Source organism: Rhinolophus sinicus, chromosome 8 (genome assembly GCF_057876585.1).
Source record: "Rhinolophus sinicus isolate RSI-liver-muscle chromosome 8, RSI-T2T, whole genome shotgun sequence".
Classification (NCBI taxonomy): Eukaryota; Metazoa; Chordata; class Mammalia; order Chiroptera; family Rhinolophidae; genus Rhinolophus; species Rhinolophus sinicus.
Window position 1 is genome coordinate 75719086 of NC_142508.1, and position 27255 is coordinate 75746340.

General features: G+C 41.9%; 1 pseudogene; it reads right to left on the reverse strand.

The window, feature by feature from the left end:
- Positions 1-24926: 24926 nt before the first annotated feature.
- Positions 24927-25926, reverse strand: LOC109447703 (small ribosomal subunit protein eS4, X isoform-like; annotated as a pseudogene).
- Between the last annotated feature and the right edge of the window lie 1329 nt (positions 25927-27255).

Below are 27255 nucleotides of genomic sequence, written 5' to 3' on the forward strand. Positions count from 1 at the left end.
CCTTCTCTTTTCTTTCCTCTTTTCCTTGCATCATTAAAAAACAAGTTGAGGTTCATTATTGTAGCTCTGGAAATACGGGCCTGTTATTTATGCATGCATGCTTGCATGTCATATATATTTTTATTCATGGCCTGCCTTTTTCCTGAAAAGAATTAAGGCAGCTTGCAAAAATACATAATTCAAAATAAAATAAACATGAGTGAGCCAGAAAAATTGGTGGAAAGGGGGACATCAGTTCAGAAGAATAATGTGAAGGCATGAGATTGACCCAAGCAGTAAAGACTGTGAAGCCTAGTTCATTGCTGGAAAAGGGCCATGCATTTGGCTCAGAGGCTCCTTATAGGATTAATGTCATAATTCCCAGTAACCATTAGATTAGAAACACATTAGTGACTCAGGAGAAGCCAAACTGTACATGGTATTGACAGCAGAGAGACTTTTCCCTTCTGGGTCCTCACCAAGAGGACACTGCAACTGCAGGACAAGAGTCTTTAATGGCATCCTTAAGAAACACAGACAATTAGTTTGGCTTTTCCTGATAGTTGTCCCTCCCTGAAGGCCAATGGCACATCACCAAGCAGCAAAAGCATTTGTCTGAGGGCCAAACCTGTAGCCTAGGTTGGCAGTTCTCTCTTGCCCTTGGCTAAGCCAATAAAAGATCATAGCAAATCTCTGCAGTGGTTCTCAGACTTCACTGTGCATAAGATTCACCCAAGAGTTTGTTAAAAGTAGAAGTTGTCAGGCCTCCCCCATATGTAAGGATAAGCCAGGTTATGCTACAGAAACAAACAGCCCTCAAATCTCAGAGGCTTCAAATGAAAAGGTCCATTTCTTGCTCATGCTACGTAACCATTGCAGGTCAGCTGGGGAAGAGGGTGTGGGGGGGCTGGGGGTTGGGGGTTGGGTGTCTCTGGTCTATGGTTTTTGTACGCAGGGGTCCTGGCTGAGGGAGGCGCCATATCCATGCTTCCATGATTGCTGAGGCAGGAAATAGATCGGGGCAAATCACACATTGGCTCCTTAAGCTTCCATCTGGAAGACCGGCATGTGACTTCCCAAGTCTGTTTCATTGTCAAAGCAAGTCACCTGGTTATGTTAACCTTCAAAGGAGGAGGACAGTGCGTCCCCACCTTGGGCCTGGAAGAAGGGAGTCTGTATTTCGTGTAGGAATCACAGGAGCTATCTGTGCAGATAGTCTCTGGGGATATTTTGAGAAGTACTAAAGAGCCAGGTTATGTATCCTTCAGGAAATCTGCCACACATATTTCCCTGGATGGGGCTTTAGCTATGTGCTGAGTGGTGGTACAGTTGAGGTCAGCCTGACAAATACCTACCTTGTAGCTCTTCGGTGGAACAACAAGTACTAAAGCCATAATATGCTCACCAGTCACGTGTTCTCAGGGGTAGAACTGAGGAGCCTAAGGACATGCCTGATTCGCAGATGGTTCCCCTTCCTGAGGAAGTGGACCTGTTACCCACAGACCACCTATAGGTGGGGGCAAGATTTTCCTCAATAAGTAGTCTGGCTGTGTTACAACACTTACCATAAGGCCCCAGAGTTCTAGGCCACAGACCAGATGTTCTTAGCTGGAATTGAATCTTTGGGGGAAAAAAGAACATGCTTGGAAAATCTACGCTGGTCCCAGTTTTATGAAAATGCCACCGGTAGCCTCCAGGTTAAGAAGCACAGGCATTGAGTTGGAAATCATTGCAGCAGTTATAAACAAGTCCACCCCTAAAATATCTCAATAAAACCCCCCTGAAATGCTTAATTATTATTTTGTGGCCATCCACATTTTCAAAATTAAAGGGATGAATGACTGTGGTTTAAAGAGAATTTAGATTGCACTGAAAAGGCTTACCATGGAAATTGTCATTCCTGTTTCCTGGAGGCACTGACGTTCAACTCTTTTATCCATTTCTTTTGCTTTAATGCTACATCTGTAAAGAGCTCATATGGCTCATTCTTTGTCACATCGAATCTTTATTAGAGATGACCCAGAGCAGCGCTAGCCAAGAGGCATATAATGACGCCTGCATATGTAATTTTAACTTTTCTGGTAGGCACATTAAAAAAAAAAAAAATGAACAGAAGCAGGTGTAATTCATTTTAATGATATATTTGATTTAACCCAATATATCCCAAAACACTGTCATTTCAATGTGTAATCAATACAAATATCATTAACGAGATAGTTTACATTCTTTACATTAAGTCTTAGGCATCTGCTGTGTATTTTACACGGAGAGCATTTCTAATTCCTCACTAGCCCCATTTCCAGTGCTTCATAGCCGCATACAACTAGTGGCCACTGTGTTGGAAAGCGTGGACCTAGAGATTTCCTCCCGTGGCAGGTGTGTATTTAGTTTTTATGCCAGTAAAGATCACAATGATGTGTTATTTTTCAGTCTTCTCACTGCAGTGCTAAAATGTAGAACAGTGAACACTAGAGAGAGAGAGCTGTGATGACATCAGACGTTCTTCATGTGGATCCCAGGGCAGGGAAACTTTGATTTGGAATGTGTCAAGAAGGAAATGGGTATATCCTTGGCTCTTTCGTGGATACATTATTCTTTAGTTTTGGGGAATAAGGATTAACATTTAGAAGAAAAAGATGGGATTGGTGATACTCTGCTGTCCAACTTGATAAGACTACAGCCACAGAAATGACAGAGGGAAACAAATCACAGGATCAAGGTTAACTAGTTGGGTCAAGTTCTGAACGGGTCTGGGGGCCTGGCCTGTTCTTCAGGTGCTATGTTAGTTTAGGATTTTTTTTTGGAATTATCATCAGAGTTTATTTGAGCCAAACTGATGACAATTGCTGGGAAGCAAGATCTCAACTGTTCTTCTCAGTTGAGGATTTTGAATCAACTGTTAATATGAGGGGACTTTCTCCAAACCAGTCTGAAAGCTACTTGTAATTTAAAAATCCAGGGAAATTAATCTTCGTGCTGGGAATTTGTCATTTCAGTCTCCCAACATCCATTTTTCCTTCTAGGAAAAGACCCCCAACGCCCCCCTGGAGATCTACTCTGTACTTCGTCCTCAGCCCTGTGCTTTGGGAAGTATTAATTCTATACTGAGTTGCAGTGGTGGAATGACTTGTGGTGATTTGGCCTGGCCACTCAGAGTATTTGGTCCTTTGGCACAGTGATTGGGGCCTGGGGGGGGGCTACTTAAGCCAAGCCAGTTGGGCTCAGTCAGAGACATCTTGGGGTTTTTGCTTGAGCAGGTGAGAAGAAACACTTCTATCCCTGGGCTTGAACCTAGAAGGCTGTGACCCTGGAGCAGCCAGAGCCACCTGGGAGGCCTGGCAATAAAGCCCACATAGTGGGGGAAGATGCTGAGACATGGACAGGTGCTGAATCCTGATGAGGGTGTTTCAGCTCCAGAATTCAGCTCCTCCTGAAACCAGAGATCTATTCCTGACCGGAGTCAATCTCCCAGCTGCAATCCTTTCGCACCACCATTTCTGTTCGTTAAGTTGTTAGTAATTTTGTTTTCCATGTTGACCCATGCCTCTTTCTCTCTAACATTTCCCAGGGTGGCTTTCTCAGGTTAATAGTCCTAGAAGGCGCTTTAAGAAAGAGTATTTCCATGATCAAATGGATCTGATAATTGTGTAGACGAGATTCCTCCACTTGGCAATTTTCAAGGCATTACAGCACATTAAAAGCCTTCAGAATTTCTGAAGTTGAGACATTTGATTAACTCTGTTTTTCCAAGACTTCCCTGGCCATGGTGTTGTTTTCTTGGCTAACACCTGTTACTCTGCTATGGAACATACTTTGCAGGCTTTTACTCTAGGAAGGAAGTAATTCTCCCAGGTTCTAGGTGATCAGGCTGGGGGGCCACCCCTAAAAAAATACCTGGAAATATTTATGTACTGCCATGTTGTAAAGAACCATCGAGGAGAAGCCATCTGTCCAAATGGACGTTATGTACTTGATAGGGAAAATGTAAGTATTTTAGACACAGATTTAGATTGCTAGGTAACCAAATTAGGATAGACCTGATATTTAAACCAGACAGGTTGGCTTAGATGTTGTTTTCATCCATTACATTATTTATTCATGGACTCAACTAATGTTTATCAAGTACCACTTTATTACAGCCCTTGACCTTAAGGAGGTAATAATCTAGGATCCTCATACGTGAACTCAACTTGCAATACCCCAATTATCCAGTCCTTTCCTAACCCCAGTGACGGTTGATGCTGCTTGATCTCTAGAAGCCCCTCTCCTAACCTGTAGATTAGGGATAATATAAACATCTATCTCATTGAATTTTTTGAGGATTCAATAAGCTAAAACCCATATAATACACAGACTAGTATTAAGCAATGTTTAAATGTTCATTGCTTTGTTAGTAATAATAATAATTACAATAAAACTACTGGTATAAAATGCAGATAGTATCCCCAGGCTTAGTCAACGATGGTATATTTTTTTCTGAACTTCATCTTTTTGAGGTGTCACCCTCTGTTGCAATTCATTGCAATGGACTCCATTAATCATATCCTGTTTTGTTCTTACTGACAGTAATGAATAGTAACTGATACAAACCAGCCTGCTAGGTCACTGAGGAGGTGGCTACAAATGCTCTTTTCCAAGGCAGTTCTTAATTACCTTTTGTGTGTGAAATACCATATGCTGTAATTCCTCTAGCTGGAAACCTGCTCTGGGTTACAATGCCATGTTAGATTTTAAACAATGTCTCTGGTTGACTTCTCCGCTGTAAATCTCAGGGAGAAGTTTGATTCAGTTGTTGTTCCTTATAATTTTATTTTTTTAATTGGCCGACTTCCTAATTCTCTCTCTCTTGCATCTCATTTTTCTATTATTATTTAAGGCAGTGACTCCAGCTGTGCTTTGAGCATTGGGACTGGTTATGCGCTCAGTTACTTGAAGCCATCAGAACTCTGAATAAGAACGATGTTTATACGGCTTAAGGCTACAGATACAGCTCTATCATATACAAATGCTGTTTTTAGGACATTGCAAACTCCCTTTAAACATAGTGGGATTTTATAACTTTTCAAAAAAAGTCCGGGAAATGCTCCCTTATTTGAAGGTCAGGGTTTTAGTCTCCTCAGCCACCCAGTACACATCTGGAAACATAGGTGTAAGCAAAAAAAAGGCCTTTCCACTGCGAACAACACAGTTGTTGTCAAGCACCGTACTTTATTCAGAAGGAGAGGACAAGATTTTTCTAAAAGACACTGACTTATACATGAATCTAAAATAGAGGCCGGTAAACTTTTTCTACAGAGAGCAGATAGCAACTATTTTTGGCTTTGCAGGCCATGCAGCCTCAGCCACAATTATTTAACTTGGTCTGTTGTAGAGAGAAAGCAGCCATGGAACCTATGGCAAAGAATGAGCATGGCTGTATTCCAATAAAACTTTATTTACCAAACAAGGAGCGAGCTGGATTTGGCCCAGGGGCTGTCGTTTGACCATACCGGATCTAAAATGTGGTGGCAGATTCGAAGTAGCAGGGCAGAGAGGGGACAGCAAGAAGAGATAGCTGTTGAACCGAAGGAAAGATAAAATGATACCTTCAAGGTAGACAGAAATGTATATTAATAGAAAGTGCAGCCAACCAGCCTCCTTCCATGTGGGGAGAAATAGTTCTGGGCGCATAATACAATTGATGATATGATTTCAGATGTGATAAGTGAGACTCATAATGATGACCCCACATCCTCCAGGAACTATTAAAATGTTTCCTGTATATTCTGATTCCACAGACAGTGAATTAGGGAACACATTTGAGAGCGTGACACCAAACTGATGAAAATAAAAAAGGAATTTTGACACTTGAGATAGTGAGCATCAGTTATCTGAAAAACTCTTATGGAATTCTCTATTTTCTGAAATCTGTGTCTTTTGAAGTGCTACTATTGTATTTTTATCGTTTGCTCTTTAAGCCTGAGACTAGCTAACGAAGCCAACTGTCTACACGAAACTTTGGACAGATTCTCTGTGGGGTTTAGGAAGATATTCAAAATCTACATTACCTCTCTTTTTCTTTAAAGCAACCTATGTAGAATGATAAAATGTACTTTATGTATTCAAGCAGACTACTGAAACAGAGTGTTCTCCTAGGAAAAAGAGTATCTTGGACCGTTCTTGCTAAAGTTGGAAGGAAATAGGTTGTTTCCAGCTTGGGACCCTGGGAATACATCACTGTCAGCAGTTGGGCTGCTGCTGAGTTGGTGCCTTTGAGGATTTTTCCAATAAATTTTCCAGGACTTTTTTTTAAAGGAAGGAAATTCTGTGACTCTCTATTCAGCAGATTCTAGCTCCTATCCCCTTTGCTCAGAATCATTCTATATTTATCATTATTGATAAGGAACATCAATAATGGCTGGGGTTTATTCAATTTCTCTCTTCGATATAGTTGATGTTCACGTTATAAAATATGAATTTGTACAGACGGCTTAGAAATTTTCCCCGGTTATTTATAAAACCTCTCAGGTTTTGAGCATTAGGGGTTGACCATGAAGGAGAAGTAAAGATAAAAAATGATTTCAAAAGATATCCCGACTTTGCCCTTTGCAAAAGTGTTTCCTTTCTAGCTACGAGTTTATCATAACTTTGCAATAATACTGCAAAACTATTGCATGAGGTTAATCGTGGGGGCCTCAGAGCCAGACTCCACACGGGCAAATTCCTGGTTTCATAGGTTATGGCTGGGTGATGCTGGGTACATCACTTCACCTCCCTAGATGCGTTTCTTTATTTGTAATACGGAACCTGTAATTCTATATATTTCAGAGTTGTTGGGGGAATTAAATGAGATAACACAGTTGGAGTCCTTAGTACAACATAGGGCTATCTAGTATGGCCATGTAAATTGTGAACTGCACAGCTCCAGCAGTCACGTAACCCACACTGCCATGTGGCAGCTCTGGACAAAGTCCATGCTCTATATGTGGAGTTATTATTATTATTATGGATGAGAAACAAGGCACACAAATGTCATAGAGCCTGGCAATGAAAAAACCATCATCATATGGCAGCAGCTACGAGGCATACATTGTTATCAACAATTCTCGTGTGTTTAGTATTAGATTTCAATTGTTGGATTAAGATAACCAATAATTACCTAGTAAAAGCTTGGACTAAAGTTTTGTTTTTCTGTGGATTTGGTTCATCTGTGACATGACTCCAGAGTTTTCTTCAAGATGACACTTTAGCCATTTTATCTTATGCCTACTGCCATATTTATTGTTAGGAAAGTGAAGTTCTAGTCATTCATTCATTCATTCATTCATTCATTCATGAAACACTAATAAGTACCAAGTTGTGTGTGACACTGTTCCAGGCACAGAGGCTCTGAAGTTGACTAACATGGTTTCTTAAGGGGCTCATAGACACACGGGGAGGCAGACAGGTAAGCAGTTTATCAGAGCGCGGTGAGAAACGCCCTGAAAGAGTGAGTCATTCATTCACTGATTCACTACTTTCCTCATTCATTTAAGGGACAGATGCTTAATACTTATTATTATACAAATACTTATTATGAACATAACGCACCGATGTTATGGTAGTAACAGGATACCAAGAGTGGTATGATTTAGTCCCTACCCTAAAGGAGCTCAGGGCAGCCTTCCTGGAGCAGATGAGGCTGGAACAACTATTATAGGACAAGTAGGAGGATGGATCTGGGCAAACGTGGAGGGAGGGTGCTGCAGGCAGCCAAGGAAAATCGAAATGCACTGACCAGTGTAAGGTCCGGGTTGGTGATGATGTCCGGCCATACCACTTACTACACCTGTAATCTTGGCCAATCCTCTTTCTACCTCTGTATTTCAACTTCCTCAACTGCCCAAATCAGAAAAATAACCTTCTCTCCATTAACAATCCTGAAGGTTTTGGAGAGGTCCAAATGTGGTAAGCACCGTGTTTCCCTGAAAATAAGCCCTAACCGGAAAATAAGCCCTAGTATGATTTTTCAGGATAACATCTTCGGAACATAAGCCCTAATGTGTCTTTTGGAGCAAAACTTAATATAAGACCCGGTCGTTTTTGGGGAAACACAGTAGGTGAAAGTTCTTTAGACATTGGGAAGAGTAAAGTATTAGATCCAAGAGAAGAAGTGATCACTTTAAGTTCTGTATTTAACCCTTTTGCTGCATTAATTGATTTCAAGTTTTTTTTAAAATGTGTCAAAAATCCACAAAAAATAAAAAGGTAATATTCTGACTATTTCATGCATATATACTTGAACTCCACAGTAGAGGGAAAAGTATTTTTGAGCTCGTGGGGTAAACTCGAATACCGCAGTCACAGCAAAGGAGATAAAGCCCAATGAACAGTGCTTTAATTAGGTCATCATGGAAACCTGAGATAAAGACTGGGTGCTGGTGCTCCAGGAACCTGGAGTAAGGGAACAGGGAGAAGGAAGCAGCAACGAGGAAACGTCAGCATAAGAGCATGTCACTGAGGTTGGTGCTTGGGCAATGGAGATTCGATTCTACCAGGACCCCCTGAGAAGCAAGGACAATGCCTCCCAGAAGAGTGCCCCCAAAGGATAGGAGGTGCAGGCATTTATCCATTGATTCTGTCCATCAATAAAGATTTGAGGCTGTAAAACAATTTAAAAGTTTGTTTGGGGTCTCAAAGGATTTGAATCTGAGAGATGCAGATTTGGGGGCAACCCAAACAGGGCTCTGGAGAGAACAAAGGAAGGCAGGGTTTATAAAGGCAAAAACCACAAAATGTAATTCTTTCATGCAAATGAAGGATTCTGCTTGCTTGACAGGGGTTGGTTAGTTCCAATATCCAAGTGAGGGAGGAGAAAACTACAAGGAAGGAGGTACATTCCATATATGTCCATGTAGCCATGGTTGTTCCAGGATGTTTATGGCTCTGGGATGTTTGGGGCTCAGCCTTGAGCTGAGTTTAGCCATAGGTTTAACAGCTTAACTGGCAGCTCGAGAACTGGGGTCCAAGGTGTGCGCAGGTCCCATATCCCTAATAGCCTCCTGACTATTTTAAGTCACTCCCTTAGCAATGATTATGCCACTTTGTTATTTTTTTCCCCCATTATCAATTCCTATCCCTCTACTTAATGGCCTGTGTCTGGATTACAGTGGGCAAAAGACACAATTATCTAAGGAATGTCCGAAGTGTTCAAATATCTGATTCAGTTTCCAGCTTCTAACTGTAGTATGCCTCTTAGTTGTAGGGACGTATTCTCCCTTTCATTTTTTTCTCTTCTAACTCTTATTAATAAATTGCCTGCTGGGGAAGAGCCACACAAATTAGTGCTACAGATTTGTTCAAAGTGCCACGAATTTGTTAAAAGGCTTTTCCTCCCTTTAGTTTTGATGTTGCTTCTTTTGAGATAATCTTTCTTATCCTCGGACATTCCCATAGAATATTGGTCTGGCCAAGAAGTACATCCATTATTAAAACTGAATCGTCTGTAACACAATTATGATTTGATATCCAAACAATTTTTGAGTTTAAGTAATTCCCTTGTTAAGTAGGAAATAATACAATGGCTTCATGTGGATGGTGCCTGGAGTTCTAAATTCTGTAAGTCCTTTGAGGTTTTGATAAATGTACACTTTATCATAGTAAAACATGCTAAAAGTAATATAGAATTTATATATATATATATATATATATATATATATATATATATATATATATATATATATATGCCTCCTACTGGGCCTTGAACCTCCAGCAAGCCTAACCCATCAAAAAGATGCTAAAAATAGCCTCATCCACAAAGAGGTTCTGAAGTGTGACTTCTGATAAAAACATGGTCATAAGACTCTGCTATAATTTGGTAACTTCTTTATCAGTGAAATCTAATTTTCAAATTCTCCGATGAAGTCTGCCTCTTTAGCATAAGGACAATATGTTTGCATTTTTAGGGTTTAAATGAGAACAATTCCATTCACAATTCTGTGCTAGATATCTTTTTATCAACCAAGGGACTGCTGTCCTCCAGTTTAGGATCTTTGAAAGTGAATATAGGAAGATAGGAAATTTAGGCCGAATGTGTGACCTAATTATTTGAGTTTCTGGATGTGGCAGCTGTTCATGACTTTAGCAGTTTCAAGTGAAACAATTAGCCATAAGTCCTCATTCCTAAGTCTTCAGCATCCCTGAGTAGGCAGTTATCTCCACTAATTAGCTGAGTGATCTTCGGCAAGCCACGCTATAGATGGAAAATTGAAGGTCAGAGTGGGAAATGTTGATAGCTATGGTTACCTCATAGCTGGAGAGCACCTAGCATGGTGCTTTGCATGTAGTGTGCGCTCACTCAAGAAGTATTTCTGAGCAGCTGCGGTGTGCCTGGCACTGTTCCAGAGGCTGAGGTTACCACGGTGCCCGTGGTAGACACAAGCTTACATTCTGGTGTAGGGAAACAGACAAAAGCAAGGAAAGAAATAAGGGTTTCTGGCGGTGTTGTAGAAAGGGACTGGCTATGCCTTCTGAGACGGAATATCCAGGGATGTCTCTCTGAAAAGGGACATTTGAGCAGAGACCTGACTGACAAAGGGTCTGTCCTAGAAATATTTTTGGGCAGAGGGAATACCAACCCAAGATCCTAGTTTAGGCATGAGTTTGGCATCTCTAGGGAGAGGGGAGGCCTAGAATGTAGTGAGCAAAAGAAGAGTGGTAGGAAGTGAATTGAGGCTGGGGCTAGATTGTGAAGGAACCCGGAAAACATTGGTTTAGATTTCGCTCAAAGTGTGATGGAAAACCATTGTAATGTTTTAAGCAAGGGAGCGACTTGATCCAAGTGTTTATAAGGTCCCTCTGGATGCTTTGTGGAGAACGGAAGGTGGGAGGGAAGAGAAGTGGGGAGCCCCGATGGAGGGGTTCAGACCAAAGCTGATGGGAAATAGGACTGGAGAAGAAAAGTGAAAGAACAGAAGTACATTTTAGAGGTAGGCCAAGAGGCAGGACTTGCATATGGAAATGGATGGGGAGGGAAAAGGCGAGGATAGCTCCTCATTTTTCAATTTGAAAAACTGGGTAAATAGTGGTAAGATGACAGTGTGGAGGTTCCTCAAAAAATTACGAATAGAATTACCATATGACCCAGCAATCCCTCTCCTGGGTATCTACCCAAAAAAATCTGAAAACATTTATGTATAAAGACACGTGTGCTCCAATGTTCATTGCAGCTTTGTTTACGGTGGCCAAGACATGGAAACAACAAAATGTCCTTCGATAGATGCATGGATAAAGAAGTTGTGGTATATATACACAATGGAATACTATTCGGCGGTAAGAAAAGATGATATAGGAACATTTGTGACAACATGGATGGATCTTGACAGTATAATGCTAAGCGAAATAAGTCAGACAGAAAAAGCAGAGAACCATATGATTTCACTGATATGTGGTATATAAACCAAAAACAACAAAAGAACAAGACAAACAAATGAGAAACAAAAACTCATAGACACAGACAATAGTTTAGTGGTTACCAGAGGGTATGGGGTGTGGGGGGTGGGAGATGAGGGTAAAGGGGATCAAATATATGGTGATGGAAGGAGAACCGACTCTGGGTGGTGAACACACGATGGGATTTATAGATGATGTAATACAGAATTGGACACCTGAAATCTATGTAACTTTACTAACAATTGTCACCCCAATAAACTTTAATTAAAAAAAATAGTGGTGAGATGAGAGAGACATGGAGAGACAATGGGTTGGGAGGAGTTTTAATATATATATATATATATATATATATATATATATATATATATAGAGAGAGAGAGAGAGAGAGAGAGAGAGAGAGAGAGAGAGAGAGAGATGCAGTCTTAATGTGAGTTTCCCCAGAAGAAAGTCCTGAGATAAGGATTGGAGCGTAATTAGAATATTTGGAAGGTGATCCCAGGAAACGCTAGTATGGGAGGGGGGAGGTGAGACAGGGAGGCGAAGGCAGCCAATGGAGGATTCATGATCAAGCAAGTTCTCTTCTTGGAGAACTCTAGGGTCCGTGTAGAATCATGCACCTCAGCATTAATCTACCTGAATAGCAAGGAAGCTGAGTTTCTTAACGTATCAACTCCCTGTAGCCATTGGTTGAAGGGTTTCCTAGCACCTCTGGAGTACTGTGTGGGCAGAGGAAATACCAGTGAAGTGGCCCCTAGCTGTCAGAGAAAGCCCATAGGTAAAGAGATGCTGGTGAGGGCAGCTGGAGGTGTGTCAAGACAGGGACATGATCAGCACCTGTTATGAGCAGGTGGACCCACATCTGTAGCTCAGGTGGGAGGTCAGGACTTCTCTGTGTATAGAGAGCATTTAGAGCCGTGGGACTAGAAAAAATTCACCTATGAAGAAGAGAAAGCTCCATGATGTGCCCACATTTAGAAATGGCCTTGAGGAAAAAAAATTGAGAAAAAAAGTGGCTATTGAGGTTGGAGGGAGATCAGCAGAATGTGGTGTCATTGGAGCCAAGAGAAAGTTTTCAGTAGAGTGGGGGAGATCAACTGTGTCAAATGCCACTAAGGGTAGAGAAGCTGTGGGGAGAGAGAGAACAGCGGATGGAGTGACTCCCATTGCAGCTGACATTCAGTACCTAAGGCTGCTATCATGATTATTAGATCCTCAAAGATCACACTTAGGTTATTTTTTTCTTTTCTTTTGAGCTGCCTTTTGGAACCTTATGAAACAGGATCTCCAGATTGTGTCCCTGGAAACTGTAGGCTTCATTCTCTTGACTTCCTAGTGGGGACACCATAAATCTTCGATGAACGTCTTTTGATGAACCTTTCCTTCAGTGGTAGTAGCAGGAAATTACTGACTAGTGGAAAGAAAAGATGTCTCAGTAAAACGCCTACTTTGTATCTTTGAGATTTCTAGCAGCAGTTTAGTTCTGGAAAACATATCTTGCTGTGTAGTACTCGTAACAATGGGTATTGTAGAACTCGTATTACCAAGATAGATCTTGTGTGAAAGTCTCCCGAAGAATAAGAAGTGACTCTTCCATCAAGGCAATGCTCCTTCCAAGAAAGTTTACATTTTAAAAGCACACAGTCAGAAATACCAGGCATTTGTGACTCCATGGTATCTAGGAAAGTACACTAGCTCACCTTTCTTTAGATGTCTACCTGCAAAATGAGATTTGAGGAAGGACTTCTCTCCCTAAGCTTGAGAATTTGTTTAGGTCAGGAGGGAAATGCTACTATCACAGACACGAAGGGGTTCAATGAACAAGACCCTTCCCAACCCCTACCAAATGTGCCGCTTCAGCTGTATAGAGCCACATGACTTCCTCTTGGCCTGAGAGTTCCAGGCAGACCATCTGAGCTATTTTAATGTCTTCTCTTTATTGCACTCTTTTAAGAAATGTCATTATCACATTCCTGTCTTATGCTGAAGAGGTGGAGCTAAATGGAAGGCAAATTGTTAAGGCCAATTTGTCACTTTTGGGAAGTAGCCAAAGTAAGTTACTAAACAATTATTTAAAAATAAGTACTGAAATCCCCAACACTATCTGGGATTTAACGTTCATCAGTTCAGATTAGAGTAATGCTTCAAATCACTTGTAAGCACTGAGTTCCAACTGATGCTTTTGCTGCTTCTTTGATCTTTTGTATTGCCTACGAATCCAACATCGTGTCTCATGTGTCCATATCTAAGATTTTGCCCTCACCTTCATTGTGATAAAGATTGGATTGGAAGAGAGGTGTGTGTGTGTGTGTGTGTGTGTGTACATATGTGTGTATGCATACAAATGTGTGGTTGCATGTATGTTATGTGAATTTTTAAACCAAAACAAATCAGTTGCCTATTGTCCACTGGGCTCTATACTATTTTTGACTGTTTTACAAATTGTGTTGCAGACTGATCTAAAAATTTCAAGAGTCACAGATCATTTAAAATATTTTGAGTAGCGTATGAAGTGAAAATTCCCCTCTCTCCAATACCTTCCTTTCTCCCAGCACTTTTTGTTCTTCATGCCTGTTTCTGATGCTACTCTTGTGAATACAGTGCGGCTACCATTGCAAAACCACTTCTGCTTAACCTTTTCCACTTTCTGCCATGCCGTGTTATATGTCGGGCTTTGATATCTCTGAATGGATGGGGAGAGAGGAGTTGATGGAGGAAAGGTTGGGGATGAAGGAGTTGTGGGTGCAGAAGAATGGGTGATGGTTTTCCTGTCAGTTCAATCCTTGAATTATAGAATTAGGCTGTAGATAGTGAAGGAGAGTTAATTTCTCTTTCTTTGGAGCTACCTATGCTGTTTTGATTCAGAGAATATATACCTGTTTCAAAATCAATTTCACTTGATGATACAGCAAGAATCGGTTCCCTCTATGGGTATCTAGTCTTTTGTTTTTTCCTCTCCAATCTTTGGTTTACAGTGTAGACACCCTAGTCCTTTTGTGTATCTTTGTGGTCATTTTAGTGGGAGGTTTGGAGTATGAACATCAGTTAACTCTGTTGACCTGAGAAAGAAGATACCTACTAAGTAGGGCTCCAGGTGGCTAACTAGGCTCAAATTTAAAAACAGAGCCTTGCAGCCATTTCCAAACAGGGGCCTCTCACGCAATCTATACTTTAGGGAGAAGCCTGCACTGAACTGCCTGCCCCCAGGTGTTTCTGCTGTCTGAGCCAACCCTTATAAAGGAATTCCTGCAGTTGTGTTTCACCCAGTAAGACTGAGACTTTCCCCATCCAATCAGAGCTACGCAGCTATAGCTCCATTAGCATCTTCACCAACCAATCAGAGTGGCTTTACTCTGACCAATGTGGACAGTGCTTTTTGGACCAAACTGTGAGGATTTGGAGTCCTCATTTGCATGAGGATGGACCAATCACAGACCAGAGGAGGGGACTTCTGTCTACATAAGTCAGCTGCCGGGCTTTTGAAGTGCGCTTTCCCTTCCACCAAAGACAGAGGTCTGCCTGTACCTGGTGGGAAGGGGCAGGGCCAGAGGAGCAGAGCTGTCTCGCTGAAGAGGGGCCGCTCCAGAGGGACGCCTAGCAGCCCTGCTGTTCCACAGCTGTGCTTTATCACAGTTGAGCTGTTTGAACCAAATGTGGGTTTCTTCTTCATTGTTCCCCAAATTGGGGACTCCTGCTGGCATTGAATTGGTGCCAGTGACCTTCGGTTCACAACCCCCATGCCAACCTAGAAGTCCATGGAAAGAAAGTGGAACCTTCCAAGAGGGTATGCGATGCTCCATTCTCCCTGAGACCCTACTGCAGAGAAACTGTGCTGGGAAATCAGAATTGAAAGGAGATAAATACTGCATTCGTCTAACTTAGAAACTTTGCACCCTAGGACAAAGAACATTTTCCTTCTTGTAGTTCAGCATTGTTTTCACTAAAAGTGTTGAAATACAGATATACGTAGCTTCTTTCAAACGTCTCTGATTTTTCAGGACTCTCCTGGTTGTTCTTTGAGGTTTTTTTGTACCTCTCTATTCTCATTAAAATTCGGGATATGAGAAATGATAAGAGCGTTTGAAAATCTAAAATACCTTCAAAAGTGCTCAAATAGTTCACATTTTGAGACTTTATTTCTCCTCTCTCTAAAGGTGTCTCTAATTGCCGCCCTTTGTTTCTGTGTTTTTTGTTCAAGGAATACCCATCCCACTCCCCCATCAAACCCTTGAGGCCTGATTCGTAGGTGCTCTGGGGTGGGGGTGGGGGAGATGCGTGACATGAAACGATCAATCATGAAACCATTTTGTGAGTGATCACTGTTCTTCCCTCACACGAGATAAAAATTAAAGACAAGTTGAATAAAAAATAATTGCGCTCCATTTCCAAAGGGGAAATGTCTCTGAGGAAAAGAGTCGGAAGAGAAACTTTTCTCCAAAAAATTCAATCTTTCATTGAAAAACACTTTAACTTTCCTCATGCATTCCAACATGTTACTTCCCTCCTAGGACACAGTTTTAGCAAGCGAAATTTTTAGTGTTGCATTCCAGGTGAGTTTTCCAGAGCGTGCAGGCCTCTGTGTTTCCCCATATGCCTGGAACATCTATAACAGACCCAGGCCATGTCATCGTGAAATATAGCAAAATATAGTGAAAAAATGTGATTATAGCTGATTAAGTGGGATCTAAATTTTACTTTTTTCCCTTTGACTCTCATAGATTTCTACACACGGGCAAGGATTTGCCTCAAAATGAATGATCTAGTTGAGAGCTGAGGAAGCTGAAGGGACGAGTGTCTCTCCAAGTCTCAGGTAAGGGACGCCTGAACCTCAGTTTCTCTACCTGTAAAGTGGAAGCGACGGAGCGTGTGACCCTTGCTTTGACCAGCTTCCATACTGAATGTGATTTCTCAATGTAATGTTATGAACAGTTCAAATGCCATAGGCTAAGGGGCCTTCACACAGAATTCAAATCACGAAAAACCAGTTATCTATCACTAAAATCTGTGTGAATGACTACTGTCCTGTTTTCCATGTGAGGTAAAATATTAAGATTTCCTCATTAGGACTATAAATGAACACATTGTAATAAGATTGAAAAATAGAAAAATGGAAGTGTGTGAGCACATGTGCGTAATTCCACCACCGGAGAACAAATACTGGTGGAATCTTAATGTGTTTCTACTAGTACTTTTCCAGTGTATCGGATGTCTTATATAGTTGTATTGTTTATAGATCCTTCCTGCTCTTAACATTATAATGATTTTCCTTATTTGTGCATATTGTTCCTGATGTTCTTAATAGCTGAGCAGATATATTTAATTACTTCCGCATTGCCAGGAAATTCATTCCAATTTTTACTCTTACAAATAATATTCTGATAAATATCTTCATTCCTATGAAATCTGGTCTCCCTCCGAGTCAATCTGGCTTTGAAAAAATTCATTTGGTTGGCTCATGATACGGAACCCTGGCGGATCCCATGTTATACAAACTCTGTTTTATCTTTGTGTTTACAGTTATGATGATGTTTGTAAAATGCTTATGAATTTGTTTGCACAGTCAACCCCAAATTAGACCTGCCGGTCACTTGAAAAAGCTAACTGGCCACAGTTAGATAGGAGAGCTTTGCAGTAGAGTCATATTTGTAGCGAGTAATCTGGAATATGCTGTGGGCCATAACTCTCTTGTTGCAGGGAGGAAGATAGTTTTCTCTGAGGAGGGATGGCAGCAACTTTCATTACCACTATCCCTGGTGGCAATTGGATTGTCGCCCCTTGAGATCTGGGTCCCTAACTTGTGGCAGAGGAGATAACAAATGACCAGTCCAATAGCGGTGTGTTTCATGCTTCTCTCCAGCCTGCAACAGTTCTTTGCCATTAATATAACCACTGAAGAGTGTTAAATTTCTTAGTGCTGTGAAAATTGGTATTAAAAGAAGTACTTTAAAAAAGAAATGGGAGCTTAAGAGCTATAATAAAAGAATAACCCTTAAAGCAAGTCAATTGGAAAGCATAATGAAGTTGATAGTGGTCTTTTTAGTTTAGTCATGAATTTGTTAGAGAAAAAATGACTTTTCTGAAAACCACCATCTGTGCCATAAGTAGATCCATTAACACTGCTAAAGACACCAAGAAGGTTACGCTTGCTGCCGCGGCAGTTCATCCCCATTGCATTTTAATTTTATTGCATGTACCGTTCAGGTTTTCCTGAGTCTTGTCCACTTGGCCATGCCAGAAGGCTCTTGTTACTTCCTAATGGATTGTGATCTTCTGGGTGAACTTTGCCTCTTGAAACAAGAGTCCCCTGTGTTACTCAGACCTCTGAGTGTTGACAGGCCTGGCGAGAAGCCGGAGGCTTTAACAACTCCATTTGCTTAACACGGCTGCATGTCAAATTCTATTACACTGCATCTCTGGGACAGGCCCAAGTTTTTGCATAGAGTTACATGTTGGTGTGTCAAGTTCAGGTTTACCCTCGTTAACTACAGAAACGTTCTTAAAACTTTTCACACAACGAGAAATCTGTTTTAATCACATTAGACTCTTTAAGTAATTTTTCTTAAGTTAGGAATATTCTTTTTTGAAATGTAAACAATCACCTTTCTTCAATTGATGTATTTTGAGCAATATTTTCAGAATCGAAAACTGTTAAACTTCTATATAATAGAAGTGCGTAGTATCTGCAAAATATTCATCTTCTTGTCATCACTCTGAATTTTTAAGGTTATTGTCCATAACAGTATGTCGGTGTGTTGTTCCTCATTCAATCACCGGCTGTTTATTAAGCACCTACTATATGCTTAGCACCTGTTAGGTGCTGGGTACACTATCCCAGCCCTCCTAGAAATATTCTCTAGGGACTTCATGTACCTCCACAATCAAATCCCAAGCTTCTTAAGGGCAGAGATCATGTCCTGACTTCCTTTTTCAGCTTCTCAAAAAGTAAAATCTATGCAAGAAGTACTTAGCGGATGCTGACAGAATGAAAAAAAAATAAGATTAAACTTTGATTGCTTAACAAAATTGGCTTATCATGTGGGATTTGGAAATCTTTTTATGAAAGCTATGGGATGGGATATGATGTTTCTGTTCTTTTGTTTGCTGAAAGTCCTTTCAGCCCAGTTGCTGAGGCTAGTGAGGGTGGACGGCAGATACTAGAGACTGTTGAAAGCACTTGAGATGTGGGAAAAAGTATTTCTGTTTTCTATCGAGAGATAGAAAAGGGTCTTAGCAGCTTCTAGTTCGACCACTTCTCTAGATGTGAGAAATGAAGTTTAGTGAGAGGGCGGGACTTGCTCAAACTTGCCCAGAATCTCAGTGGCAGTGGCAATGCTGGGATTGAAATCCTGGCATTCTACGCTCTTTCCTTCATGTCTTGCTTTTTATTTAATACTGGTAATACTACTTACTATGCCTTGGCTGGAGTTTTTTAAGTTATAAGCAGCAGAACCTGGTTATGACCAATGTAAGCAAAAAAAGAAAGATATGGGTTGGTTCACAAAAATTAAAGACAGACTCAAAGAACCAGACCTCTGGAAAGACTGGCGTCAGAATTGCCCGTGGAGAGCAGGAACGAATGGGTAGCGCCTCCTGGAAGCCACTCTCAGAATGAACCAGCACCAAGAGTTTTCAGTCGTGTTAGTACATTCAAGACTCAAATTCCAGGGAGAGACCTCTGATTGGTTTGGCTTGGGTCACCTGCCTGCTCCTTCAGCAAGGGCACACGGGACACTTTGACAGTCCCAATAAGACTGCATCCATTGGGGGTTCCAAATCAAAACAAGACACTGTTATCAGAGGAGAGAGAATTGATGCAGGGTGGGCAAAACCTACAGAGCTCCAGCACACAGATGACTGTATTTGCTTCCAAAATCAAGTCTTATTAGTATGTAGGCATTGCCCTCTCCAAATATTTACTGCTCTGTTCATGCCTGTAATTCTGTCTCTGAACTGCATACTCCCAGGACCCTTCTCCGTTACAGGGAAGATGAAGATGTCTGAAGGGAGATCCCCCGTTACTCCTTCCCTCTACCTGAATGTTTACCCTCCTTGCAAGTTTCTTTCTCTTCTAAGACTATAACTATTCCCATAAACTCATAAACTCTAAGTCCTACCTATCCTCACACTTCCTTTGGAAGCCTTGCTGCAAAAACTCCTTCCTTACCTACCCGGCAGCCCCATGACCCTGAGGTGTAGGTGGTGTCCGTCCTTTCCCCAGGGGAGGAGCACGACACCCTCAGCTCTCTCCTGAATTCCAGCGTGTATTTCCAGCATTGACCTAGGGATTTCTTTCTGGAGGGAGAGGGAATCTAGGGTTAACTGAGATCCGTAAGAGAAGCCAGAAGATGAGCATGGGACGAGCAGAGAGGAGAGCCAAGCAAGGAGGAACTGAAATTGCAAACTGCAGAAGGGAATGGGAGTGATGTCCTGTATCATGGAGAAAATAGCAGGGACAAGTTTTGGGGCGTCTTGCAGAATCCTAACCAGATTGTGTGGATAATAAGCGCGGTGTCTTTTGCCCTACGGTGATTTAATGGTGCCCCTCAGTGTCTGACGCCTCCACCTAGAAGACCCACCTTAAACTCGGCTCAACGAAATGTCACATTCCCTAATTGCCCCGTGCTTATATCAGAACTCATTCCGTTTCTCATCATTGCTTGTCCAGCTACAATAAATGGGTCTTGTGCTCTTGTTTGGGAAAGCTCAGTGGGACCACCAAAGAAACAGGGCCGGGTAATTAAAAAGAATTGACCGTGGTCGACTCATTGAACTTTAATTCTGTTTTGAGTATCCACTCTTGAGTACCTTGACGCACGTCCTTTCACCCTGACACACCCCACATGAACCACTTTCTGTTCAGCCATGTGACTTAGCGACTGGGAGCCTCTAACCTTTTATTTCCCTCAGTCCTGACTTGGCATGTCAGCATAGTCATAGCCCCCACTTGCTTGAAGGAAAATTTGGAACGAAGCATCTAATCAGCAGGTGACTAATGACCTAGGTACTGGTATCTGCGGCTCCTTCCTAGAAAAATTGGGATTTACCAGATGTGACACTTTTAGTGGAACAACCATTATCACAATCACCCTGATTACAAATGTATTGATCAGAGGGTGTTTTGTTGTAAGTAACAGAGACCCACTACATTAGCTAGGTAACTGGTTTATTATAAAGATGCACAGGAGACTCCGAGAAACAAATAGCTAGGCTTCTTGGGAACAGCCAAGCCTTCAGGTGACTGTCGCTCTGTCTACTTTTTCTTTTCTGGTGGCAGCCTCTCTCTTTGCTGAAGAGCTTCATCAATCTCTTCATATCATCTCATACAGCAGCTCTTGTGTGGTTTGGGGCTGCTATAGCTCAGAGACCAGCCCCCTACTCTATCTGAATTTCCCATCTCCGACTTGACATCTCCGCGTGAAATGCTTGCGTGAATACAGCTGATGGTTCTGATGTCCCAGGAATAATTAGCTGCTGCCAGAGGTCAGGGTCAGGTGGTACAACCATAGTCGAGTAGACCCTCCCTTTCTTCAAGGCAGGTGGTGGGGTCCTCCAAGGACAGGGGGCCTCCAAGGACAGGGTTGTGGTCAGGCCTGCTCTCCAATCATCTAGTGAAATCCTCCCTCATCAGAGGGTCCCGCTTTATCGCACATCTTGCCTCTAGTCACCAAGTACTGCACTCTTGTCTGAATTAATGGTTTTGACTCTGATGCACAAAGCCTGGAGTGGATGCCTCCATCGGGCCTGACACCCCTGGCCTTGTAGAGATGGAAGACGGCATCTCCAACCCAATGGGAAAGGCCCCTCAGGAAGTCTCTGTGAGGAATAGTATTGGAAACTGCTGAAGATCCATTGTGAAACCCGACAGCAAGATACTTAATATAGTTACTAGCTGTGCTAACTGATTTAATGAACAGGGAACGTAACAAATGAGTATGTTTACCAAGTTAACTTGTGAAAATGAATATCTGTAATTAAAGCGGCTCACAACTGACAGGCAAACAGGAAATTATTGTTATTATTATACACAAATCATCTTAAAATACCAGAAGTTAATAAATGGGGGGAAAAAACAAACCATGGCTAAAACTGCCTGCTAAATAAAAAATAATGACGAACACCTGTGGTCTTTTTATAGGACTCCAGTAGAGATTTTCTTTTTTTTTTTTTGAAGACCTAATTATGTTTTTGTAATGCTACCATTTCATTATTTCTGTGTAGCATTATTAAAAGAAAATGTCCATATTTTCTCTGTGTAAAAGGTCTGGCACGTCGATTCAGGCATGGGTTTTTCTTAATGCTACTCTGACAGTTCTAGCTACTTACTGGCAAAGAACATCAGCCTTGGCAAGGTTGGGCTTCTCTCGTTGGTAATACTGGAGCCTGGCCAGGGCAATAGGGTGATGCAGACCCCTTCAGACAGACCCTGCCAGCCAGCAACTGAGGACAAATGTAGCTGAGTGGGTACAGGAGCCAGCTCTGCAATCAGGCTCCCTGCTCGTGAATCCCAGCTTTGTCCCTTCCTGGCTCTGGCAAGTTACCAAACTGCTCTGTGCCTCAATTTTCCCATTTGTAACGTGGGGAAAATCATGGCACACATCTCCTAGAATTATGGTTTGAACTAATACGTGAAAAGAGCTCATCAGGCTTGGCACGTCGTAAGAGCCAGTAACTGTTAGCTACTATTGTTACCTGCGAGGTACCATTCTCTGTGTGTCTTCGTTAACCAAGTAGGTCCTAGGACGGTGGCACCCGGAGGCCCCAGCCATGTAGTCAGGGGCGAACAGCAACGCGTGCGGTCCAGATTGACAGAGTTCAGAGTATATTTTCTTTATAGTACTGAACACCATTTGACAGCACCTTGCTTGCCTGTTGTCCACTTCCTCTCACTAGAATGCAAGCTCAGAGGAAGGAGAATGTTCCAAGTCTGACATGCTGCATGATTCCAGGCGCTGCTGTTCACATCAGATTATGCTTCTGTGCCGCAGGGTGGCCATTCACACTAAATTCAGGGTGAATGGTAGCCCTGGAGTTGTGCAATACGGTGGCCTTGGATGTCCCAAAGGGGTTTCAAGTTAAATTCAAAATTGCCCTCATCCCCCCTTCTCAAACCTTCTTTTCACCATGATTCTCCTCTCTGTTGGTAATGGCATCAGGTGCCCCATCATCCCAAGTAGAGACCTTGGGAACTGACGGTTGGATGTAATAAGTGTCTCAATGTCCTTCTTCCTCTTTGGTCCCCTGGTGATCCTCTCCAGGTAGAAGCTGGAGGGCTCTATTAAACCTAAACCAGGTCACGTCGCTCCCTGCTTATGTCCTCCAATGGCTTCCCAATGCACACACTATAACATTCCAGCTCTAGCATGGCTTCAAAGGCCTTATCTTATGTCTGGTGATTGTACAGTCGCACTGATTTCCAAAGTGTGGTCCCTGCACTATTAGCATCCTTGGGAACTCATTAGAGATGCAATTTTGGGGCCCACACAAGATCCACTGAATAAGAAACTTCGGCGGTGAGGCCCTGCAATCTGTCTTTTAACAGTCCTTCTAGATTTTGATACTGCACTGGCTTCTTTCTGTTCCTCAGACACAGCAGACTGCCCTCTGCCTGAAATGCTCTTTTCCAGAGCTCCACGTGTTTCGTGAGACCAGCTCTGTTTCATTATGTGCATCTGTTCAAAAGCTCTTTCTTCATTCAGAAAGGCCGTTCCCAACTGCCCCGTCTAAGGTAACTACACTCCCCTTTGCTCCCACTGTTGCTTTCTTTACTTTACCATATGTCTAGGTTTTATTTTCTTTACATTAATAAGCACAATTTGAAATCATCTCCCTTGCCTGTTTACCTGCGTCTTCCCGCCAGAATGTTAGCTCTGTACAGATAGGCACCTTATCTGGTTTTGCTTACTGTTGTGTCCACAGAGCTTAGAAGAATGTCTGACACATAGTAGGTGCTCAATAAAAAGTTGTTGAGTGAATGGCTATCTGAACATTTTGATAGGCATGCGTGACAGATTGAGTTATTGACCTCAAATCTTCACCTATCCCTTATCCTACATCCTTTGTCATTTGTGTCTTTAGTTCTTTCCACTAGACAAAGAGTTTACTTCTGTGGAGCAGCTCCAAGCAGTACTTACCTGGATCAGATCTGGATCTAACATGCAATTTGGGGCTGAGCCCAGCCTAGACCAGTCAACTCTCAGCCAACCCGCAAACATGTGAGCAAGACAAAATTATTGTTTGAAGTCACAGAGTTTTGGGGTGGATGTTAATGCATTCTTGTTAATACTGTGTGTGTGTGTGTGTGTGTGTGTGTGTGTGTATTCTATATGTGTTAGATACCATTAGAATCCAGAAGAAGTGGTAATCAATCTTGTTTGCAGAACAAGGGTAAGAAAGGTTAAGAGGAAGTAATTACTGAGTAAGTCTTTTTGAAAATTAAATAAAAGATTCACTGGTAGATACGATGGGGGTGCGTATTTGGGCAAAAGGAATTAGATGAGCAAAACCCTTCATTAAAGTATGTGGAGCATCTCGGAAAGGACAACTAGAACACTGGGCAGAAAGTAGGTGGGAGAGCAACTTGAAATAAGTTTTTAAAAAATAGTGCTTACACCTTACATTTGGGAAGAATGCTTCAGCTTAATGAACATTTTGCATACATTCTCTTATTTAGTGCTCGTGGTATCCCTAAGCCAGTGCTCTGTAGAGTCTTAGAGAGCCTTGGTTAGAGTCCTAGCATTTGGCCTTGGGAAAGTAGCTTTGAACATCTCTCAGCCTCAGCTTTCTCATCCATCGAATGGTGTTGCTCTCAGGATTAGAAAAGATGAAGATGTAAGGGCCTGATGGGCAATAGGTGCTCAAAGTCTTTGTTCACCCTGCCCACCCCATTTTGACATCTGAACAAACGGAAGCTCTGTGTGTCACACTGTTAGGAGCTAGCAGCTTCGGGGTCACATGCCCATTTTAGGGGTCTCCCTCCGTACCATGGCTCATTTGGCAACAGCCAAGGGATGGGCTTAAACTTGGGGATAGACAGGTGGAAAGATGAAATAAACATCTTTTTGTTGTTTTTGGTTCCTCTTCAGCATGTTAAAATATATTAAATATTACATTATAGATTAATAGAAGCCCCCTGGACTGGGAGTCAGGAGGATTGATTATTTCTTTAAATTTAAACTGACATGGATTGTAAAATGTATCATCTATTTAATAAAAACTTATGGGAGCGAGGGAGATAAAATGCTGTTTAGGATCAAGAAATTAGATTTAATGGATCTTTTTCTAGAGATTAAACTCAACCTTGGCTAACATGATAGGAACCTAAAAGTAATGCTATGAGGAGCCTCCAGGGGACAGCTTTGGGGACAGATGGCTCTGTGGGCATGTTTTATGTCACCACTTGTCCTCTGTCCTGGAAAGTGGATGTAAATTCAGAGGAAAAAGGAGTTATGGAAAACACAAAATATTAGTTTTGCAATTAATCATGCTATATTATCTTTAATTAAGTACAAAGACTCTTCTAATCATGTCACGTAGAGATCATTTCACCCACTGCTCTGTTTGGCCGCCAGTCTCTTGTCTCTCTCTTCAACAATGGTGAGGCGGACACCCTTTCCACAGGGAAGATAAATCTATGGTTTGTTGCCTCTGCCAGTAACAAAAATGTTGGAGAGCCGAGTGGCAAAGCTGTAGCCATTGGCAGCTTTCACATGAACCACATCAAAAGAACCAGGGTGTCTGTCTCTCTGTTAGTGATTCTTCCCAGGTTGGCACCGCCGGTCACATGCACAGGTTGCCAGTGTCAAACCTGATGAAATCAGTAATTTCACCAGACTTCCAATCCACCTGTATGGCGCCGTTCACCTTCATGAGGGGACCAGGGTACGGGATGGTATGAGCATCAGGAGTCATCAAATGAGGAATTCCTTTTGTGCCCACAAAGATCTTTCTTACTTTGCACAACCTGTACTTGGCCTCCTCAGGTATAATACCTTGTTTCCCCGAAAATAAGACCTAGCCAGACCATCAGCTCTAATGCATCTTTTGGAGCAAAAGTTATTATTTAAAAGGTCTTATTTTAATATAAGACTGGGTATAATATAACATAATATAATATAATGTAATATAATACTGGGTCTTATATTAATTTTTGCTCCAAAAGACACGTTAGAGCTGATGGTCCAGCTAGCTCTTATTTTCGGGGAAACACGGTCTGATGAATAGCAAAGCGACCCTTGGTGTCGTAGATCAGACGGAAGTTCTCTCTGGTCTTGCTGCTGATGACATGCATCAAACTAGCAGGGAGGTCACATCAGTTTGGACCTCGCATCACTCTTAATAAGCGCCCGCATGCAATCTTCTTTACTTCGTCCCCTGCTAGGGCATCCTTCAGTCTGTTCCTTAGTAAGATGATGAGAGGAACACATTCCCTCAGCTGTGGGGACTGGTAGATGGAAGAGGAGCAAACACACCGGTCAGTTTATCCAGCATCCAGCGCTTTGGAGCCACTATACACTTCAGATGCTTCTTGGGACCATGAGCCATGGCTGCGCTGGGCACGGAGAGAGGCAGAAAATACAAAATCTCTTTTTAAGTTTAAAGAGTGGAGATGGAGGACACTTAAGGCAAGAAGGTTGGCCACTCTTGTGAAGCTTTCTTCTTTTTTTTAAGGAGGAGCCCATGTTTCCAAACCTCATCTCCTATGACTTTTTAAACGTCTGGGTCTGTTCCTGGTGCTCAGCTCAATTATATATAATGGTTGTCTAAGAGATATGTGTTGAAAATAGGGGTCTAGAAGTTAAAGATATTGATTCAGGCTGTTGAAGCAGTTGTTCAAAATAATTTTGTGTCTTATTAGAATGGATTATGGGAAGCTCACTTCTTATTAATTTCTGTCATACTCCTTAAGGCAAAGAATAAAAAAAAAGTCCAAGTGTTGTAAAAAAAAAAAAAACGTGCACGTACCACTGGAGCCCTTATCCCTGAAGCAAAGGGTTAACTGGAAGCCGTTTCTTCATGTTCTATGATGCTCTTTGGCTTTTGCTCACACTGCACAAAGAAGACATTGAAGTTGGGATGGATAAAAGGCAAGAAGCAATCAGGAAATGGCAGGAGACAGTCCATTGAGAGCCGACCTTGGTGACTTTCAAGCAGCTCTTGCTCCTTAAATTAAAGGAGAAAATGAAGACATGGTTATAAATATAAGACAAAAGTCAATGACAGCGCAATGAAAATCTTACCATTGTGCTCATAGAGAGAGCCCCTTCGTGCCTGAGTTAAATACAATAAGGCAGTAGTGGATATCCTGGGTCAGATACTACTGTGTGAAAGTGTTTCTCCCCACAAAAACAGACTGTGCAGCAGAAGCAAGAAACCCACATTATACATGGAAAACGGACTGCTAAGAAGGGCAGGGGAGACCCTATTGGACCCCATAGCCTTGAACCTAAAAGAAATACAAGGGCACATTGGGTGAAAGAATTTTGAAGCCAGAGCTCTTGAGAGGCCATTTGCATTTATGGGAGCTGATGGAAGGGAGTACTCTTTGTCCCAGAACAATTGGAAAAGAATGTTCTAGAATTTTTGAGTCAGCACAAAGAGGAAGATATCGGTCATGTGACTGGGAAGGAATAAATATTCTTAGAAGGCAGCCACCAACATGGTGGTTAAAACCAAGGGTTTTGAAGTCAGACATAAGTTCCAACCTCTGCTCTGAAATTTAATATCTGTGTAAAACTGGAGTAGCTACTGAGATCACATAAACCACAGTTTCCTCTTTCTACAATGGGGATAGCAGTCCTTACCTTATAGAGTTTTGGCCAGATTAAATAAGATAATAAATAAAAGACAGCATGGCGATCACTCAGTACATGG